Genomic DNA, 20,238 nt, shown 5'->3' with positions numbered 1-20,238 from the left:
GTTAAAAAAAAACCCAGGTTGAACCTGTAGATGCTGACTTGAAATCAATAGAAGTTAATAGGTAGTAAAAGAAAAAGTTCACAAAGTTTTGTAAATACTTTGCACTGTAGCAATATGGGCTCACTCTACTACAGTACGGGCCAATCACACTACTACACTGCGGGCCAATCACACTACTACACTATGGGCCACTCACATCACGGTTACTGATATCAGTTTTATCCCACAACACAGGCAACTCTGTAACATACTAATTACAACGTTATTGTTTTTACTAAACTACTGAATATATACTGTACATGACCTACGACATACCATTAACACCAAGCCCCCTACTAAGACCAACCAGCTGAACAGAACCACAAACCTTATGTGTTAGTAAAGGCTAGCAGCCACAGTGATTTATTTTTGTAATGCATACCACACATATGTAAACTACAGACAGCTGTTGGTATGATAAATACAATAACTACCAGAATTTCATATTCCAAAGAATGCCATTAGAGATACCACTCCCGAAAGCCGATTAGGACACACAGTAATACACATTGACAAATTCTGTGCTAAACAGAATACACTTGTATGTAACATACAAACAAAATTCTTAAAAGTTGAAAATGATCCAATGCGTGGGATGTGTTACAGAAGATAGACATTAAAAAGATAGACACTAATTAGGTCGACAACCAAAAGGTCGACACAAAAAAATTATTAGGAGTTGTATTGTGTTTTGAAATATTTTTTACCCAAATTTGTTTTGCATGCGTTTGCTCGCCACGCTTCGGGCTTGGTGGCTTGCTTTGCTCACCACAAGGTAACTAATTGTAATAGCTTGTGACATTGATAGTAAATTTGATGATATGTATCCCCTCGCGGGCGTGCTTTGCACGCCACGCTTCGGGCTCAGTGGCTCGCTCCGCTCCGCTTGCCACAAGGTTACTAATGGTAATAGTTTGTGACATCGATAGTAAATGCAGCAAAAGTTGTAAAAAAGAAAAAGAAAACTACAAAACGTGGTTGACCATATGTCAACCTTTTGACCCTGTTGACCTTTTGACTGTCGACCTTATGGTGTCGACCTTTTGACTGTCTATCTGTCAACCACCTCCAAACACATGACACACATAAAGCAACCTGTAATCATCCAATCAAAACAAGCCAAATTCAAATAATGAATGTCCTATCACTTTAACGTATGCTACCTGAATCCTCCTATAGCTTGTGCATCTATCAGAATTTCAACAACACTGAATGTAAGAGGAAGAGTAGTGTGACACCAATCACCTGCACTTCCTCTTTAAACCATTACTCTACTTCTGAGAATAACATCTCTGTCAACAGGCTCGGGAAAATTTGCTGCCAGCCATTTTTGGGATATAAGGGTTTATGCATCAAGCAGTGAAAAAAGTGGACACGTGGACTAGTGTGGAAGTTGTCCCTATCAACCAATCTTCTTCTACCTATCATTTTATAGAATTAACTTGAAAATGCCAACTGTAAGCTGATTGGTTGCTATAGGTAACTTCTCCACTAGTTCACTTCTCCACTGTTTTATCTCATTGATACAGCAACGTCATAGTTTTGTACTACAGTAGATGTCTGGAATTACATAATCTCTATAATAGATAAGTATGTTAATATGTTATTTCTATACTTATATACAGTTCTGAGTTTTGGTGACATGGTTCTCAATCAACCTTTTATAGAGGGTATTAGTTTGTCTCGTTTCTATCATGTATAGCATGCATTGTTCCCCAAATGGAGGCAAGCACTCTGTCCAGCTCATTCCTACCCGTTGTGCAAACTGTTGCTCCTCCACAAATTCTCCCATCTTTCTGCCTAGTCCTATGTGCAGTGGCAGAAAGCTAGATACACGGTGGGTTCCATCATGCTTTAGCATTGCTGAGTGGATAATGTGTGCTTTAAAACTGACCGGCACACTCCGAATGAGCCCTAGCTTGGAATTCCCATTCCTGCTCCAAGGCAGGAGTGGTTGTTAAACATTGTATCTAACATACCTCTCAAAAGTTCTGATGCTTGGGGTTGTGTATGTTATAAACAGGCAGGGATTGGGACATTTGGTTAAATAAACTATAATAAACTTTTTGAAAGTAGCTTTAGAAGGAAGGAATTAGAGGTGCTCAAAAACATCAAACCAGTTCAAAAATTAAACGTCACCAGAAATATGGTTACAGAACAACCGTCATCAGATATTTATTATTTCGAGCTGTAAACACTAATGGATCTTTAAATTAAAATAGATTCAAATGTTTAAAAAGTTTAAACATGTTCAAGCCTGTAAGTATGTGTATGAGTCAGTGAAATTATTAGTCAATTTGTATACTTGTGAACAGGCTGAAACATGGTTGAAAAACGTATACATGTTCCGAGAAAAAACTTTTGAGCAAATTTTCACATTATTTTACTGATTTGAAAGATAAACTTATTGTAGAAATTATATGAGGCTGGTTTGATCATCTGTAGGGCTGAAGGAAAACTTGCAAAGACCTTTAAGAGATAGGAACAGCGGTATCTGAGCTCTGACTACTGGTTGTAATTGTATTTATACCTGCCTTATAAATAAAGAGAGTTTAAAAAAAGAGAGACACTGTAGGGCAGTAATTTACCAACAAAATGCAAATGTGCAGGTACCCATTGTAACCAACAGAAACCAATCTATAAACTATATTTCAATAGGTTTCGAAAATGTGGAATTCAGCGGAGCTCTTAATAAAAAGCAATTTAAATAATAAAATGATATATTAAATCACATGCTCAATATACTTCTTATGAGCAGTTAAACTTATGTAGGTTGTTTTTAATTAAACTGTTTATTTTATTTTAATTAAAACTGAATTTTTTGTTGAATACATGGTGAGCTATTGGATTTTACAATATATGCATTAAAATATTTGCATGCATTATTTCAGATTTACACAACTTCATAAATTTGCAAAGTTTGAAAGGTTACTTTGGGGGAGTAATTATTATTACTTCTACACTTTTCTTTTACATGCAGCAAAATATATATATATATATATATATATATATAAAATTGGATAAACATATATGTGTTTGGCCACACATTAAGAGTAAAGTTCACCATATATAATTTATGTGAATAAAAAATTTAAATAAAAAGCACATAAAATAAAAAGCCAGTACTTAAAATTAAATAATAGATAAATGTTAACAGAATTGTGGCTACGGGTTAGTAACTTGTATGTAAATAAAAGGTTTAATTTAAATTATTTAATTCAAGTTATTACTAGTCAGAAAGTGTATTTGTCTTATTAATTAAATTATGAAATACACCTGTTTGGAAATGTATTTAAAAATAAATTGGTTTCAAAATTATGTTAATTGTACAAGTTTCTTTCTGATACGGTTATTATGCTTGGGGATATTATTCCTGTCCCCTACAACTTAATTAACTAAATATACAATGCAACCTTCCATCTGGTAGAGTAATTTAACAGGGATAATTTTGCAGCTCCATAACTCAATGAGGCACAGAGGAAAAACTACTGAAATGCTATTTCCTTTGGAAGAGAATTATGTACAATTTCAGCGTGCTTAGAATTTCTAACAGCTAAAACCAACAGGGAGGTATCACTCTCATTTATATGACTCTCCCATGAGGACACCAGCAGCAGAGAATAAAGCTTGTGCAATTTTTCATGAGCAACTTAAATATTTTGCTTTTGGACAGACAATTCCCCTTTGACCCTTTAAAGTCTTTAACTTAACTTTAAATTGAGGAATTTGCATTCAGCAAACAACAATGTAATAGATAATTATTATCATGTATTTCAATTTCAGTGTTACCATTATTTGTGGCAAATGATTTGTTAAGCAGAACCCGTTCTGGTTAACAAATCCAAGTATTTTTTTTTTTTTTTTTAATGACCCTCATTGCATTTTAAGTGTCAGTTTTGCCAGGTGGAAAACATATCCTGGTGAATTTTTAGCACAAATGTAGCATATTTCAGACCAACAGGACCATACTTTGCAATCACATGGAAATAAGTGTCCAGGGAAGCCTTGTTGCAAGGTAAATGGATGTGGTTGCACTATGTGGAACATTATGGGGAGATTCAATTACCCACAAGGTTTCATTGGAATCTTGCATGCTAGTAAATTGATAATGCAGGTATCCTGGGCAGGCAAAAGTTGCTTGTTTTATCTCACAGTCCATAAAGGCGTGAGCAAAAACTGAGTGCGTTTTTCATCATTTAATAACCCATTAGACGCATATTGCATGAGGTTGAGATGGAACCTCACACTTAACTGAACTTTCAACCTAAATGTATGCCTAGAGCTACAGTATATGCCCACCTGACATGAAAAAAACCCTAGACTTAACCAATCTTTAATTCTATTACTCCAGGAAAATCAATAGCAATTTATTTCTGATACAGTTAGCTGAATACAGCACATTGAGGCTCATTCAGAGGTAGTTGGGGTTGATATAACGCTGTATGGTGATGCAGCAGGAGGCATCTATTAGAAGCAGATGCCTCCTGCTGTGTCCTGGGACAGGGCATTGGATCTCTCTCCCCCATCAGGCAAGCCACCTGTTGCAGAGACCAGGAAATCTCCGTCCTACGACGGAGATCCCGACCTCTTCCCACCCCCTAAATGGCAGAGACACTTCTCCATTTTCACAAATGGAGGCCGTCACTGTCCCCCGAATTGCACAGACTGTTAATCACTGACAGTCTGATGCCGTCCTGCTTCCTACATAGCAGAACCCATTAACGCACGCACAGGATGGGATCTGCACATGCTCAAAGTACCAAACATCGGTACTTTGCGCATGATAGCGCAGGTGCAACCGCACCTGAATGACCCCCACTGTGGACAAAGCTAGATTTGTTTGATCATTGATCCCTATATTAGATGGTAGGTACATTGATATTTACTGATGCGCAGGGCACATGACATAGTACATTATGTATTTCAGATGTGTCCTGTTTGTAGTTAGTATGGAGGTCACAGTTACCAGATACTGTAGATCAAGACAGGCATTTTAGTGCCTCTCAACTCTGTTTTTCCTATTGTGTCGTTGCCTAAATCTTAGGGAGACAATTATTATGATTAAGCAAAAGCCAAGGGGCAACATATCATTGCTTAGATGCTAGGACATAGCCTTACATAATCACAGATGTGCATGTGCAGCCATTGGGCCGTGTGTGTGTGTACAAGCTCTATTTAATGGAGAGGGATCCTTTGGTTCCCTCTCAAAAAACTTCCAAGAGGCTGCAGTCTATAGACATCAATGGCAAACGGTCTCTAAAGATGCCATCTAGCATGGACAAGCTTTGCAATAGTAAGTTTTTTTGGAGCTTAGTAAATGGGGCTTTTTAGACAGTCCCCATATAGAGCTATGGGGGTTGCTTTTGAGATAATTATGCAGTAGATATTAGAGATATCTTCTATAGTATCCCCTCGTGAAATGCTTTGAAACTAAAAATAAAATGCAATAATCCTCCAAAAACGTCCATTCTCCGGGGATTACGCACTTTTTTTTTTACTATGCTAAAATGCACACATACGAAGACAAACACAGCATACCAAACCAAGCCTCCATTCAGCACTCCAAATAAGTAATCCAGTACCGGGAAACCGGTCAAACTGAAATCACAAAATGGTCAAGCACAGATATTTTCAACACAGAACTTCACAATCTAGAGCTGTGGTTGCTGTATACTACATGCAGAACAAACATACTGTAGTGGACGTGTTACAAGCAGTTGCTAAACTGAGACAGATATCAATGTAAACTGCTACGTTTGAATACATGTACTGAAAATCTTTTTCATATCAGAAACGTAAAACCAATTCTCATCAACCACAATATACTGTATCCCAGGAAATGTTACCAGCTTTCTCACTGAGCTCACACTGTCAGATTACGCTGCCTCCTGATATCAGGGCTCTTTATCTTGTCTGTTGTTTATTTTAACATCACACGCCAAGTAAGATAATATCAGTGTCTTCTATTGAGCCTGTCTCCTGCAGGGAAAGTTTCCTTCTAGCACAGACTATTATACAGTTATGTAAAGCACAATGAAAGGAAACAAAAATCTGGGTACTGCAAATAAGAAATAACACATTTGATAGAGACAATGACTACTAACATATGTACTGACTAAGAGCAGGTCAGCCATTCTAGCCTGTGATTGGCTGATACCATTGGGAGTTTTATTGACCTTTTCGGTCTATGCTGCACAACTGAATACTTTTGCTGGAAGACCTGTTGAGGGGGAGATTCAGTTTAATGGGGTGGAGTTGTGACACTACAATTCCAATCATTACAGCCCAGCCCATCGCAGTATTTTGCAGTCATTTGGGTTATTACGGCTAAAGCATGCAGTTAATATACCGCCTAAGGGACATGGCAGCGGTGGCACAATTCATAGAGAATCATGTGATCGTGCCTTTGCCCTGTCCACTTCACAGGAGATGGGGGAGGAATGCTCACTATCCCTGGTGCCGAGAGCACTCCCTCTACTCTCCAGGAAATTCCCAGATCGGGGGCAGCCATGCTATGCTGACAGCAAAGAAACTGAAAGTTAATGTCGACTCCCAACAAATAACTAAACAGAAATGGCAGTTACCAACGGCTGCCATGGTATTGGTGGCTGATGGCGCTGCTGTATTACCGCAGCCACACATACTACCTGCAGGGTCAGTAGTTATTACTACCGCTGTCCCTGTGAGTTACCTTTAGTACATAGAAGGTGAAATTCTATTTAGAATGAAAACGTTATTCACAATACTGACTGTTAAAAACTGCAGCGATTATTAATACATAGTCCCCTTACATAAGCAAAAAGAATGAAAAGTGAGTAGTAAGTTACAGATGGAGCCTTCCTTATCATGGCTCCCCGAGGTGCAGGCGTGCACTCCCGTCATGACTAGGCGATCCGTCCACCTAGTCACGCCGGAAGTGCACGAGCTGCTTCCCATTGTAAGCGTCCCCGTCTGGGCGCGCGTGCCCGCCCAGATGGAGACACTCACAGTGACTATTTGCGCCTAGTCGCAGATGGAGCCTGAATAACAGAGGCTCCATCTGTATAAAACTAAAATATAGGGGTGAATGTAACAGGGTGTAAGAAAACAGAAGTATGAAACTCCTGGTTTTGCCTTGTAAAGGATTGCCACTTTAAAAATACGGGACATTCCCGCACTTGATTTATTTGGCTTATGTTTAAAAAATTCCTAATTAAAATTGAAAATGAAGATAGTCAATGAATAGTAAAGTGGGGTAAGACACATCAGCTGCCATGGGCACATGAAGAGAGAAGGGGGTAGTGTGCAGCCTCCATGCCCACCCCCTCTCTCTGATGCAGATGCATGCACCGAATACTGTGCCAGACTCTACTGTACATGTGCAGCTCTTCAGGGAAATAACACCTGCACCATTTTCACAGGGAAGTATCGTACTATTGGTGTAGGGTGTGAGCCCTGGTGCACCGCAAAACCCTCCCAATATAGATACACCCCTGCGACTACCCTTCCCCCAATCCAGTTAATGTGTGTACTGTATGTGCCAACCCCCCCCCCCATGCCTGTGCTCTAGTATGACTTATTGCACATAGGCCCTCATTCCGAGTTGTTCGCTCGCTAGCTGCTTTTAGCAGCACTGCACAGGCTAGGCCGCCGCCCGATGAGAGTGTATCTTAGCTTAGCAGAAGTGTGAACAGAAGAGTAGCAGAATTGCTACTAAATATTTCCTTGCAGTTTCTGAGTAGCTCCAGACCTACTCCTAGATTGCGATCACTGCAGACTGTTTAGTTCCTGGCTTGACGTCACAAACACGCCCTGCGTTCGGCCAGCCACTCCCCCATTTCTCCAGACACTCCGCGTTTTTCCCTGACACGCCTGCGTTTTTTAGCACACTCCCGGAAAACGCTCAGTTACCACCCAGAAATGCCCCTTTCTTGTCAATCACTTACCGATCAGCAGTGCGACTGAAAGAGCTGCACAGACAACAGCAAAACTGCTAAGTTTTCAGTTAAATAACTAAGCGCATGCGTGCTGCGTACCATGCGCATTTAGCAACAAATCGCAGCATAGCGAAAATCGGCAACGAGCGAACAACTCGGAATGACCACCATAGTTCATTCTTAGAATCAGGTAAACATCTCTTTAACCCTGCATCTACTTGGAATACGGAAAAATAAATGCTGAAAGCGTTTCATGGCCATGACAGATACCCAAGCAACATTTGAAATACTTTTATGAATGAAAACAAATGTAAAACAATTAAACTCAATTGCACTGCAGGCCTGACTAGATGGATTCTTGTGGTCCAAGCTATACAAAACCGACACCACATTAAAAGCATTTGGCACCATATCCTCTTGTTCATGGAACGATTGTCAAGTGCGAGTTCTCTGCACGATATAAATAAACCATTATATTGCTTATTGGATCACAAGGCGCTGTGCTATGTCAGATTTGCTTAACTTGCTAAGGATTGAATGCTCCAAACTGTTTATAAGCAAAGTCTCAAATTCTATTTGACTGAACGTGTTGTTAAACTGTCTCTCACAAGCTACAGAAAAGGTCAACTCATTTACATGGACAGGGATGAAAAACATCGGGAAGAAGACATCTTTGTGGTGCTGATTTAGAATCCTAAAGTAGCATTAAGTGTTCTGGGAGAGAAAGGGATTAACATATTAACAAAGGTCAAGAATGATTTTGCACAGTTGTTGTTTTGAAAACGTTAGTTGGCAATGGGAATTGGGATTAAGTGCTCTTGCTTTTATTGTATATTATATATCCTAATGTGTTCTGACCTTTCTTACAGAGAGGACCTAACAAAATAGGTGACATGGTCCACTGAAGATCACAGGGAATGTGATGGCTCCTGGACCGTCACTCCTCTTAAGTTTAGAACAGCCAGGATACCTTTAATGTTTATTGGTTCCCTTGGGTCCAAGGGACAAAATGGAGGTAACAATGTCCTTTTATGGTGTACAGAGAATTTATCCTAATCCTTCATATGTTTGCAATTGCATTACATGGGTTTGTGTAATGTTTTCTGAGAGCTGTTAAAACAAACTCAGAAGACTACATTCTTAAATAAATGTATATTACCAAATGTATATTACCAAGTACCACTATTTTGTAATGCAAATTGCAAATTAATATATTTTCTTATTATGTAATAATATATATATATTTTTATATATATTTATATTATTATTATTTTTTTTCATATAATAGGCAGTTTACAAAAACGCCGACATATGGTTGTCAAACACTCCTAAGAGACTATAATTAATAGTTTCCCCAGGTGACTCTATAAGGAATTATGTCGTATTAGTTTTAAGGTACAGGTTGAGTATCCCTTATCCAAAATGCTTGGGACCAGAGGTATTTTAGATATGGGATTTTTCCGTATTTTGGAATAATTGCATACCATAATGAGATATCATGGTGATGGGACCCAAGTCTAAGCACAGAATGCATTTATGCTACATATATACCTTATACACACAGCCTGAAGGTAATTTTAGCCAATATTTTTTGTAATTTTGTGCATTGAACAAAGTGTATCTACATTCACACAATTCATTTATGTTTCATATACACCTTATACACACAGCCTGAAGGTCATTTAATACAATATTTTTAATAACTTTGTGTATTAAACAAAGTTTGTGTACATTGAGCCATCAAAAAACAAAGGTTTCACTATCTCACTCTCACTCAAAAAAGTCTGTATTTCGGAATATTCTGTATTTCGGAATATTTGGATATGGGATACTCAACCTGTATGTTATTTCCCAAATTCCCAAATTAATAGAAATTAAGAGGGGGTAAAACTGCTTAAAATTGGTCCATATTGGATTTCCTTTTCTTTCCCATTAGGTAGTTTGTAAAAAACACCAATTTTAACAGAATACACTCCTTAGAGGGATCAGCATTTAAGTTCCAATTAGGAGCCTCGATATAAGAGCTCCATCCACTAAGCTTTGATATAGGAGATTCTGATCAACTCTACACTTGAGGTATGTCTAGTTACTATTAAGAGGGGGTAAACGCATTCAAAACTGGTCCACATTGGATTTCCCTTTCCTTTTCATTAGGTAGTTTGCAAAAGACACCAATTTTAACAGAATACACTTTCAAGTGGGATTATCATTCAAGCTCCAATTAGGAGCCCCAATATAAGAGTTCCATCTACTAAGTCTCGATATAGGAGATTCTGATCAACTTCACATTTGAGGTATGTTTAGCTACCATCTATACTATTAATAGAAAACATCTCAGTAGCTCTATCAAAAAATACACTTAAGAATGGGCTTTTATATTTATTTATTATAATTTTTTTTTAGGTCATGACCCTCTGTATATAAACTAATCAAGAGCAAATTAGTTCTTTTTTTCATATTTGGTAGGTATTTATTGCATACCACATATCTACAATTTTCCTCAATTTACATTAGTAGCTTTTTTCAAATAGAACATAATTTCCTTTTTCCCCCAAACAAGCCACCCCTGATGAAGTCGATAAGACGAAACGCGTTGGATTTGTCAGTCAGAAAATCGCAACCTAATTTGTAAAGATACTTCCTTTCGAGATCACACCTTGTAAAAGGTGAGGGAGTATCTAAAGTCCATCTAACAAACGTGTTGGTTGTATTTTTTTTTGGTTGTACTTATTGACACAATTTTAATTTTGAACTGTAAAAAAATGTATATGTTCAAATGTATGTTATTAAAACAACTTTTTACTAATTGGCCTGTTGGCCTCTTGCTTGGGTGACTATTTGGTGAGGGGTGTCTGTTACAGGTCCCCAGAGTTAAACATCCTCCAGTCTACATTCCTATGAACATTAGACGAATTGTGTAATTACGTTTCACTTTAGCGCACTTGGGAATTTTTGTGTTTTTCCTTGTATGCTTTTGAGGTCTCCCAACAAAGATCTCTCCCGTTGTGCTGCTCCCAGGTTGGCGCGAGATAAAGATACTATTGTGTCTGTTGGCAGGTGAGCTGTAAACCAGGTAAGCACACTTGTGTAGTTGTGTTATTGTGTTGGTGACTGTCTTACCTTTTAAAAGCCATAAGTGTGGCAGGTAAGCTCTAAATCAGAAAAACACATTTTCCTCTATGAGACAGCAGTTGCCAGGTTTCTATAAAATCTATGTGAAAGTTTGTGATAGAGTAGGACTTGTGGTGAAATGGGGTCCCGTGGAGTGGGCCGCAAGCTTACATGCATTGTACAATTCATAAACCAAAACCCCATTGTTTATTTAGATGTAACATTAAAGCATTAAGGTGAATGAAGCTGCTTAGGAGAGTGCTGTGTTTTCTGTTTGGTATATTTGAGTTCGGTGGTCACAGCCCACCGCACCCCAACCCCTGGGAATGGTGAGTGCAGTGGTTCCTCGTGTTTGTTTGTATAACAGGGTTAATTTTTAATTGGCCCATTTGTGACCATATCTCTCTCTCATGCACCCCTAAGCTCATTTACCTTTAACCTGGATCAGCTGCTATGTAGGTGTGTTGGTGACTGTCTCACTTTGAAAGCCAGTAGTCTGTTGGCAGGTGAGCTGTAAACCAGGTAAGCACACTTGTGTAGTTGTGTTATTTGTGTTGGTGACTGTCTTACCTTTTAAAAGCCATAAGTGTGGCAGGTAAGCTCTAAACCAGAAAAGCACATTTTCCTCTATGAGACAGCAGTTGCCAGGTTTCTATAAAATCTATGTGAAAGTTTGTGATAGAGTAGGACTTGCGGTGAAATGGGGTCCCGTGGAGTGGGCCGCAAGCTTACATGCATTGTACAATTCATAAACCAAAACCCCATTGTTTATTTAGATGTGACATTAAAGCATTAAGGTGAATGAAGCTGCTTAGGAGAGTGCTGGGTTTTCTGTTTGGTATATATATATATATATATATATATATATTGAACTGCATTAATAGAAAATGAACAATGGTGTAACTCCTGCAGGTGGTGGAATCATTTATCTTTGGGTGACAGGCGCAAGGAGGAGGGTAGTAAATGCACTGAGAGGGGGAGGAGGGCAGTTTCTAGAGAGTGGGTCTCCAGCAGTGCACGGGAGGCAGGGGGTGGCTGGGCAGGGGGGCAGGGTGCCATCTGCAACCCCGGGCCAGTGCAAATTAAGTGTTCCAGGGCCACCTGACTGCAGATTCCCTGTGAAAAGCTGGGCCACTTGCTAGAGTCTGCCCCCTCCCCCCCCCCCACCCTGGGCTAAAAGTTGCCAGCCAGCCCCTGACGGGAGGGGTTAATCTTATCTCCAGTGGGGATCATACCTCTTGGTGCCAAAGCTTAAGTTCCACCAAGAACTGAAATGAATACTATAGTAAGAGAATTATGATATAGTGGGTGTAATGGAGACTTGGATGGATGAAAATTGCAACCTTTTTAAGACCTGATCTGGAGAGGATAGCTGCAAATATTAGTAATGTAATCGAATGTCTATAAAGTACTGGTTGGGGTTTGTTATATGCAATCAAGCATAAAGATTTTTAAAAATCTTTAAAAATAAAACGGCAAAGAATAATGTCCCCCTCATGGGGGGATTTCAATTATCCACATGTAAACTGGAACAGTGATACTAGTGTCACACAAAGGAAGCCACACTGTATCTGTATACAAAAGGTTGCTACCGTTTACTATGGATAGAAACACCATCTGCAGGGGAAGTGCTTATGGACTTCGTACTAACTAAGAAAACATATATGCAATGTACATGTATAGGTGCATTTTTGGAATGGTGATTACAAAAGACTATATTTGACTTTAGTTTCAATAAATAATCTATTTACACCTATCCTCAAATCACGGCTAATAGCCACATGTAATGCTGAATGTACTAATAGTCTTCGCTGGCTATCGCCGGCCATCACAGAAATGCTAATCGCATATGTACTAACATATGCGATGGCTAAGGCAACCTGCGAAGCTTGGTGGTCCAGAGGAGAGGGTGTGCGGGGGCCTCCGTCACCTCCTAACTCTGGGAAGTGACGTCTGCAGCCAGTCCCAGACTCCTCCTCCCTGCAGCAGGAAGGACATCCGGGACTGTGATGGGAGACTGTCTGCACTCAGGAATGGGAGTGTCGGTGTGAGCAGTGCTGAGTGGCGGGTGCGGCAGGATGCGGTAAGAAGCTCATACGCCATAAAAAGATGACGATACCCTCCACATCGATATGCGGGCGGCCGGGCGTTAGAACATTTCAAAATGTGGTAAAACTCAGAAAACTGGGATTTAATTAAATTTTTCTTTTAATACTTCCCTCTCTAGTGCACCACGGATTTTGCAACTCAGCTGTGCCAAAACACTAGTCATAAGTACCTACACTATAATCAGACCGGGATGCGGTCAAGATGCCACCAGATGGAATCCCGGCGGTCGAAATACCGACACCGGAATCCCGACCGGCAGAATCCAGACATATTCTCTCTCCGTGGGTGTCCATGACACCCATAGAGGGAGAATAAAATAGTGTGCCGAGCGCAGCGAGGCACTGTGCCCGCAAGGGGCTGCGTTCCGCTCGCCACCCCTGTCGGCCATGCACCCATCTTAAAACAAGTGACCTGCACCAAGCACCTGTATGCATTATCTGCTATTTGATACAAACTTCCTAGTACACTACATGCCAACTAAGATGCAAAATTGAGGAAAAAGCAGCAAAGTGATGGAAAAGTGCACCGTGTGAGAGTCGTGCCAGGCTTCTTGCAACATATGGAGCAAAAAGGATAGGTTTTCGTAGAAAGGACAAAAGGTCATCAGTTACAAACAGAAGAAAGAAGGTTCCATGCAATAGTGATATTGGACCAATAGTTTTATTTAAAGAAAATAAATAAATCATTACTTCTTCAAGGAAAAAATAGTTTAAGAAGTGTATACAATCAGCTCATAATGTACATTTGCTGTATTTTAGATTTTTAATTGATAAGTAAAAAAAGAAGTAATAAACAATATTTGAGAAACCTATACTAATGCCCAGATTTAACAAGCCTTGGAGAGTGATAAATAGCACGGAGATAAAGTACCAGCCAATCAGCTCCTAACTGTCATTTTTCAAACACAGCCTGTAACACGGCAGTTACAGATGGAGCCACGCTAGTCGTTGCTCCGTCTGTGCCTAGGCACACCTAGGCCTAAGACTCAGCATCTCCCTCTCCGACTGAGTGCGCACACACGTGACGGAGATGCGCCCCATTCACTTGACTGGAGAGCACCTCCATCCACGCTCCCAGACAGAGATGCTCTGAATGGGAGCGTCTCTGTGCACTTCCGGCGTGACTAGGCGGACGGATCGCCTAGTCACGCCTGAAGTTCTCATTTGCAATGGAGCTGCCTCAGATGAGCGTGGCTCCATCTGTAGGAGCTGTATGGCTGGTACTTTATCACTGTGCTATTTATCACTCTCCAAGGCTTGATAAATCTGGGCATAAGTATCTACACTTTTTCCAGCCATCAAAGACATTAATATTTGTGTAAACCCAAAATTTGCTAAAACTCTTCTACAATGTGAGAGCAAAGCTCCCGCCTTCCTCTTGCAGTAATCATTTCCATAGGTCTAACAGTAATAGATTTTCAAATCGTTAACTCAAGACATATACTGTATTATGTAATCTTTGTTTTGTAATGGTTCACAAAGTGTTTGATGCCCACTAGAAACTATTTTGACAAAAAAGGATAGAAAGGATCAGCTTGGTAGAAGTACAAATAGGATGATCTTCCTGATCTCCGAAACAAGCCTAAATATACCCGAAACCAGCCTAAATATACCCGAAACCAGCCTAAATATACCAAATCACAAACTGATTGAGACTTTTATCTTATCCCTATACCCACAGTGTTCAATACAGGTTATGCTTATAGGCCTTACACACTGGGCGATATCACTGAAAGATATGAACGATCTCGTTCATTAATGAACAAGATACCGTTCATATCTTTCAGTGTGGAGGCGCCAGCGATGAACGATGCACGGCCCCGCACTCGTTCATCATTGGTGCCACGTCGCTTGTGCATGCAGGCCAATATGGACGATCTCGTCCATATTTGCATGCAGTGCTATGGAGCCGGGTGACGGGGGGAGTGAAGAAACTTCCCCCCGCCGCCGGGTTGCCCGTATCCGCCGTCGGTCAGCTCGGTGGCAGATAGCATAGTGTGTAGGGCCCTTTAGCCAACTGTCTTTGATTATCATTATATTTTATTTATATTGCGACATAAGGGGTCTGCAGTGCCTTATACTTAAAGTCTATTTGAGCAAACATTTTTATAACAGTAAGGACGGCAACAGACAAATAATAATATAGAAAATGAGCATTATTTATAACCACCTAGTCTGAAATTTCCTTAATGTGAATACCAGTGTATGTGGCCCTTTATAGTGACCGTGAGAAGACACATTAACAAAACCAAATTCACTCCGTATGTTGGAAAATCTCAGCTTTTTAGTAGGGGAGACTTAATGCAGGACATTATTCCTATTTCCTAGAGTTAGTGTCCCCTCTGGCTACAACAATGACGTGTGACCTTTCAGCCTGACTGTGCAGATTATCCACTTACAATTAATTACCACATTTAGAAGCGAGTAAAACAAACAACAAATAAGTACTAACAACCCCAAATCTGGACCCATTTCAGTTACTGCATTGAAGAGGTGCTCTCAGCCTTGGCTGTGTAAAGTTACATACTGTAAAAACATTAATCGCTGTGTGTGAAGAGCCCATTACCTTTCAGGAGAAAGGACAGTGCTAAATAATAAAAGGGAAGTAGCAATCAGAATATGGAGAGGAGACTCTAAATGAATAATGTCCAGGTATGGGACAAAAATACAGGTTTGCTTTGTTTACAGGGAAAGATGAAGGTATATGCTTTGACCGGAAGTACATGTTACCTATGGAAGTGACAGCGAGTTTGTGGATGGAAATAATATTTGTGGAATAGCAGCTGCAGAACCCGGTGTCATACCTGACAAACACACTTACATCACTGTATCATGGTGAATCAATGGGCTCCATTCTCAAGACTAATGTTTAATCCCACAAACTGCTCTACTGTATGCAGAAGACTACCCTCCTTCAAATGAGTTTTACTATTTTTAATAAGACTACAATTGTGGTGGCTCTGTGATTTTAAGAGGAATAGTTATCAAAACTTGGAAAGAGATACAGTGGGTGAAGATAAAGTACCAACCAATCAGCTCCTGACTGACATTTTTAAACACAGCCTGTAACATGACAGTTAGGGACTGATTGGTTGGTACTTTATCTCTCTCCACTTTATCTCTTGCCAAGCTGTGATAATTAGCCCTCTAAGTATTTTCCTCTTCACAAATAATGTTCCATAGAAATCAGCAATACTATTCTACAAATTCAACAATGCACTTCAGTGATGGGCTTAATGCTACACGGATCGGAGGTACCAATGTGGATTGACATTGTGTAATAATGGACTCCAAGATAGAGAAGAAGCGAGAATTCACCTTGGATTAGTAACAGCACTGTGCTGTATTGTATAGCATCAGCAACAGAGAAATTCTGTTTTGTGACTATTTTTATGTCAGATATAATTATCTCACATTTTGTAAACTATTAATGACATGGGGGCATATTTATTGGAATCTGATACACTTTTTATGCCTAAAATTGCAACATAAAATTTAATATTTTCACGCAAAGTTAGCAAAAGGTTCTTGCTGGGAGACAGGCTTCCGATAATGGCCCTCATTCCGAGTTGATCGCTTGCTAGCTGCTTTTAGCAGCAGTGCAAATGCTAAGCCGCCGCCCTCTGGGAGTGTATCTTAGCTTAGCAGAAGTGCGACCAAAAGATTAGCAGAATTGCTCGAAAATCTTTTCCTGCAGTTTCTGAGTAGCTCCAGACCTACTCCTAGATTGCGATCACTTCAGACTGTTTAGTTCCTGGTTTGACGTCACAAACACGACTGCGTTCGGCCAGCCACTCCCCCGTTTCTCCAGCCACTCCTGCATTTTAGCCTGACACGCCTACGTTTTTTAGCACACTCCCGGAAAACGGTCAGTTTCCGCCCAGAAACACCCACTTTCTGTCAATCACTCACCGATCAGCAGAGCGACTGAAAAGCGTTGCTTGCCCCTGTGTAAAATTGCATAGTTTTGTGTGAAATTACTTGGCGCGTGCCGATTTTTAGCCTGATCGCTATGCTGCGAAAAACGGCAGCGAGCGATCAACTCGGAATGACCCCCAATAGCCCACCCCAGTGAGCAGCTGGAATCAGAGTGATAGTGTCTGCTCCCTGGTTCAGCATGTGTCAGTGAGAGCTGAAGAGATTCCATAGGCTACTACAGGCAAACACGTTAGTAATAACCCTTTTCCACTACTGAGCACGGGTCACAGCCGGGAGCCTGACACGGGTGCTACCTGGCTGCGGCCTGTGCTCAGCCCCCTTTTCCACTGCGCTCACCAACCCGGCATATTGCTAGTGATGCAGCAGGGGCGGCGCTGTTAGATCAAATGATCTCCCAGCGCCACCCTTCCATACAGTGTAAACGGGAGCCGTGTCGCATTGACACGGCTTCCGTTTACACTACAACCCTACCCGGATCATTCCCGTGTCCTACCCAGGTAGCTATCCAGGTAGGATTCACGGGCCACTTGATCCGGGTTTTTGCAGGGGGACCCTTTTCCACTAGCAAAAAACACGGGTAAATGCGCGCCCCTGTGCATTTACCCGTGTTTTCTGAGCTAGTGGATAAGGGGTATTACTGGGGCAAAACATTTCAGAGCTTGGTAAATACAAACCTATGGGGGCTGCTTTACAGTTAGAGATGGAGGGACTGTGGCAGAGATAGGAGATATCTGCTGTGGTTCCTACATGTTAAATCCAAGGATCCTAGATCCCGCAAATATTTTTTAAAGTGACTAAACTAATGGTGGGGTAAACCACAAGGAGATACAGGGGTCTATTTACTAAGCCTTGGATGGAGATAAAGTGGACGGAGATAAAGTACCAGCCAATCAGCTCCTAACTGCCATGTCACAGGCTGGGTTTGAAAAATGACAGGAGCCGATTGGCTGGTACTTTATCTCCATTCACTTGATTTCCATCCAAGGCTTACTAAATAGACCACTCAGATCTAATAATGGCACTGGTAAAAACCTTTATCACACACTAAAGAAAAGAAAGTATGAAATCTAACAAAGTACAGAAAATAAGACTTAGGGATATGTACTAAGCAGTGATAAAAGTGGAGAAGTGATCCAGTTGAGAAGTTGCCCATGGCAGCCAATCAGCTGCTCTGTATGCTTTTATAGTATGCAAATTATAAATGTTACGTCACTGCTGATTGGTTGCCATGGGCAACTTCTCCACTGGCTCACTTCTCCACTTTTATCACTGCTTAGTACATCTCCCCCTAAGGACCTTATTCATAGTTGTTCGCATAGTGGGGCTAATACATATGTGGACTGAGTTGCTATCGCTACTGCTCCCTTGGAAGCAGCACTGATAGCTCTGCATATAAATGCGACAGGAGGCGTCTATTACATGCGGTAGTGATCCAAGCTGCGTCCTAGGATGCAGAATCAGATCATTGCGACACCGTTGGGTGGCTCTTTGGAATCCATGGGTCGCACAAGCTGCTCATCGCAGATCCTTTTAAGAGGCCAGGAAATCTTTGTCCAATGATGGAGATACAGGCCTCTTACCTACCACTAAACGGCGGCAACACGCCTCTGTTTTAAAAAATGGAGGCCGTCACCCCATCCCACCCCCCCCACCCCCAAACGACATAAGACTGTCAATCACTAACAGGCTGATGCTGTCCTGTGTTCTGTGTCACAGGACCAATTCGCACACACACACTGAACGGGTCTTGCACATGCGCAACGTACTGAACATCTGTACTTTGTGGCATGGGACGCAGGACCAACCAGACCTGCATGAGGACTAGTACAGTATATATAGTTGTAGTTCCACAGCAACATGGAAGCCACAGGTTATAGTATATGTCCCCTTTAGCAAAAAGTTTAACAGTGTAAAAATAGCTTTTCTACAATAAATTAATTCATTTTGAATCCCTAAGACAGTGGTTTCCAAACTTTTTTGAATCACGGCGCCCTAGAATATCAGAATTATTTTCACGGCACCCCTAGGCCAAAAATTTCTTATTGAGAAATTTAGAAAGAAATATTACATTAAGTAGATTGCATTTATATGTCATCCTTAGGGTCAGTTGTGTGCTGAGGGACAAGATTTGCTTCTGTTTGGCCACATATTTTATGACTGGCAGCCACCAGCACTGGTTTTGCCTATTATATTGACCATGAATAATTTGAATTGGTCCTGGACCACCAACCCAGGGCACCCCTGCAAGTGTCCCGAGGCACCCCAGGGAGCCACGGCACACAGTTTGGGAACCTCTGCCCTAAGAGTTTATTATTTTAGTAAAATGGAAAGGCAACCATTAAATGTAACTGTCTAGTGGCCAATGCGCTGGGAAGAAAGAAATTATGTTTTATAGTAGACAGACCATAGGGGAGGTGCTGTGAGAAGCCTGAAGTTGTGTATATTTGATAACCCTAGGTCAGTGGTTCCCTAACTGTGTGCCTAGGCACCCTGGGGTGCCTCAGGACACTAGCAGGGGTGCCTGGGATTGGTGGTTCAGGACCAATTCAAACCATTTTCGGTCAAAGTAATAGACATAACCAGTGCTTGTGGCTGCCAATTATATTGTCCCGCAACACACTAAAGAAACTAAGGATGACGCATAAACATAATTTACTTATTGTTTTCTAAAATTCTCAAAGAAACTTTTGGCCAAGGGGTGCCGTGAAAATATTCTGATACTCTAGGGTGCCATGATTAAAAAAAGTTTGGGAACCACTGCCCTAGGGTATCTTTTACCTACAAAGTATCCTCTATTTCTGTATTAATTAATAAACACTATTCTGTCTTGGAGAAATAAGTTCTTTATTGCCCATGGGCAAAGGAAAGAAGGTTTAACCTTTAGGGGCAAGGGTTACAAATTTCTGCCTGTCCATCACTGTACGCGGTACTTGGAACATCATTGTCTGTCCTATGTACAAAGTAGCAAGACAATCTCACATTGTCCTCGGAGCCTAGAGCAAAGCCTTATGGCTACATACATGTGCAAAGGGTCAATTGACTCGTGTCGGGGTTGCTGTTTCTTTTCCTGCAGGAACCAGCATAAAAACAGAAGGGTTATGTAGCTAAGGGCTAGAATTAGCTGT

General features: G+C 40.8%; 1 protein-coding gene across 4 annotated transcripts in view; it reads right to left on the bottom strand.

Moving 5' to 3' along the window:
• Positions 1–20,238, bottom strand: part of HDAC9 (histone deacetylase 9) — a 1,168,275-nt gene that overhangs the window by 190,951 nt on the left and 957,086 nt on the right. The gene's annotated exons all lie outside the window — the stretch shown is intronic.

This window comes from Pseudophryne corroboree, chromosome 5 (assembly GCF_028390025.1).
Source record: "Pseudophryne corroboree isolate aPseCor3 chromosome 5, aPseCor3.hap2, whole genome shotgun sequence".
In the NCBI taxonomy this organism is placed as follows: domain Eukaryota; kingdom Metazoa; phylum Chordata; class Amphibia; order Anura; family Myobatrachidae; genus Pseudophryne; species Pseudophryne corroboree.
Note: the sequence above shows the minus strand (reverse complement) of the source record. Positions and strands in the feature narration are given on the sequence as shown.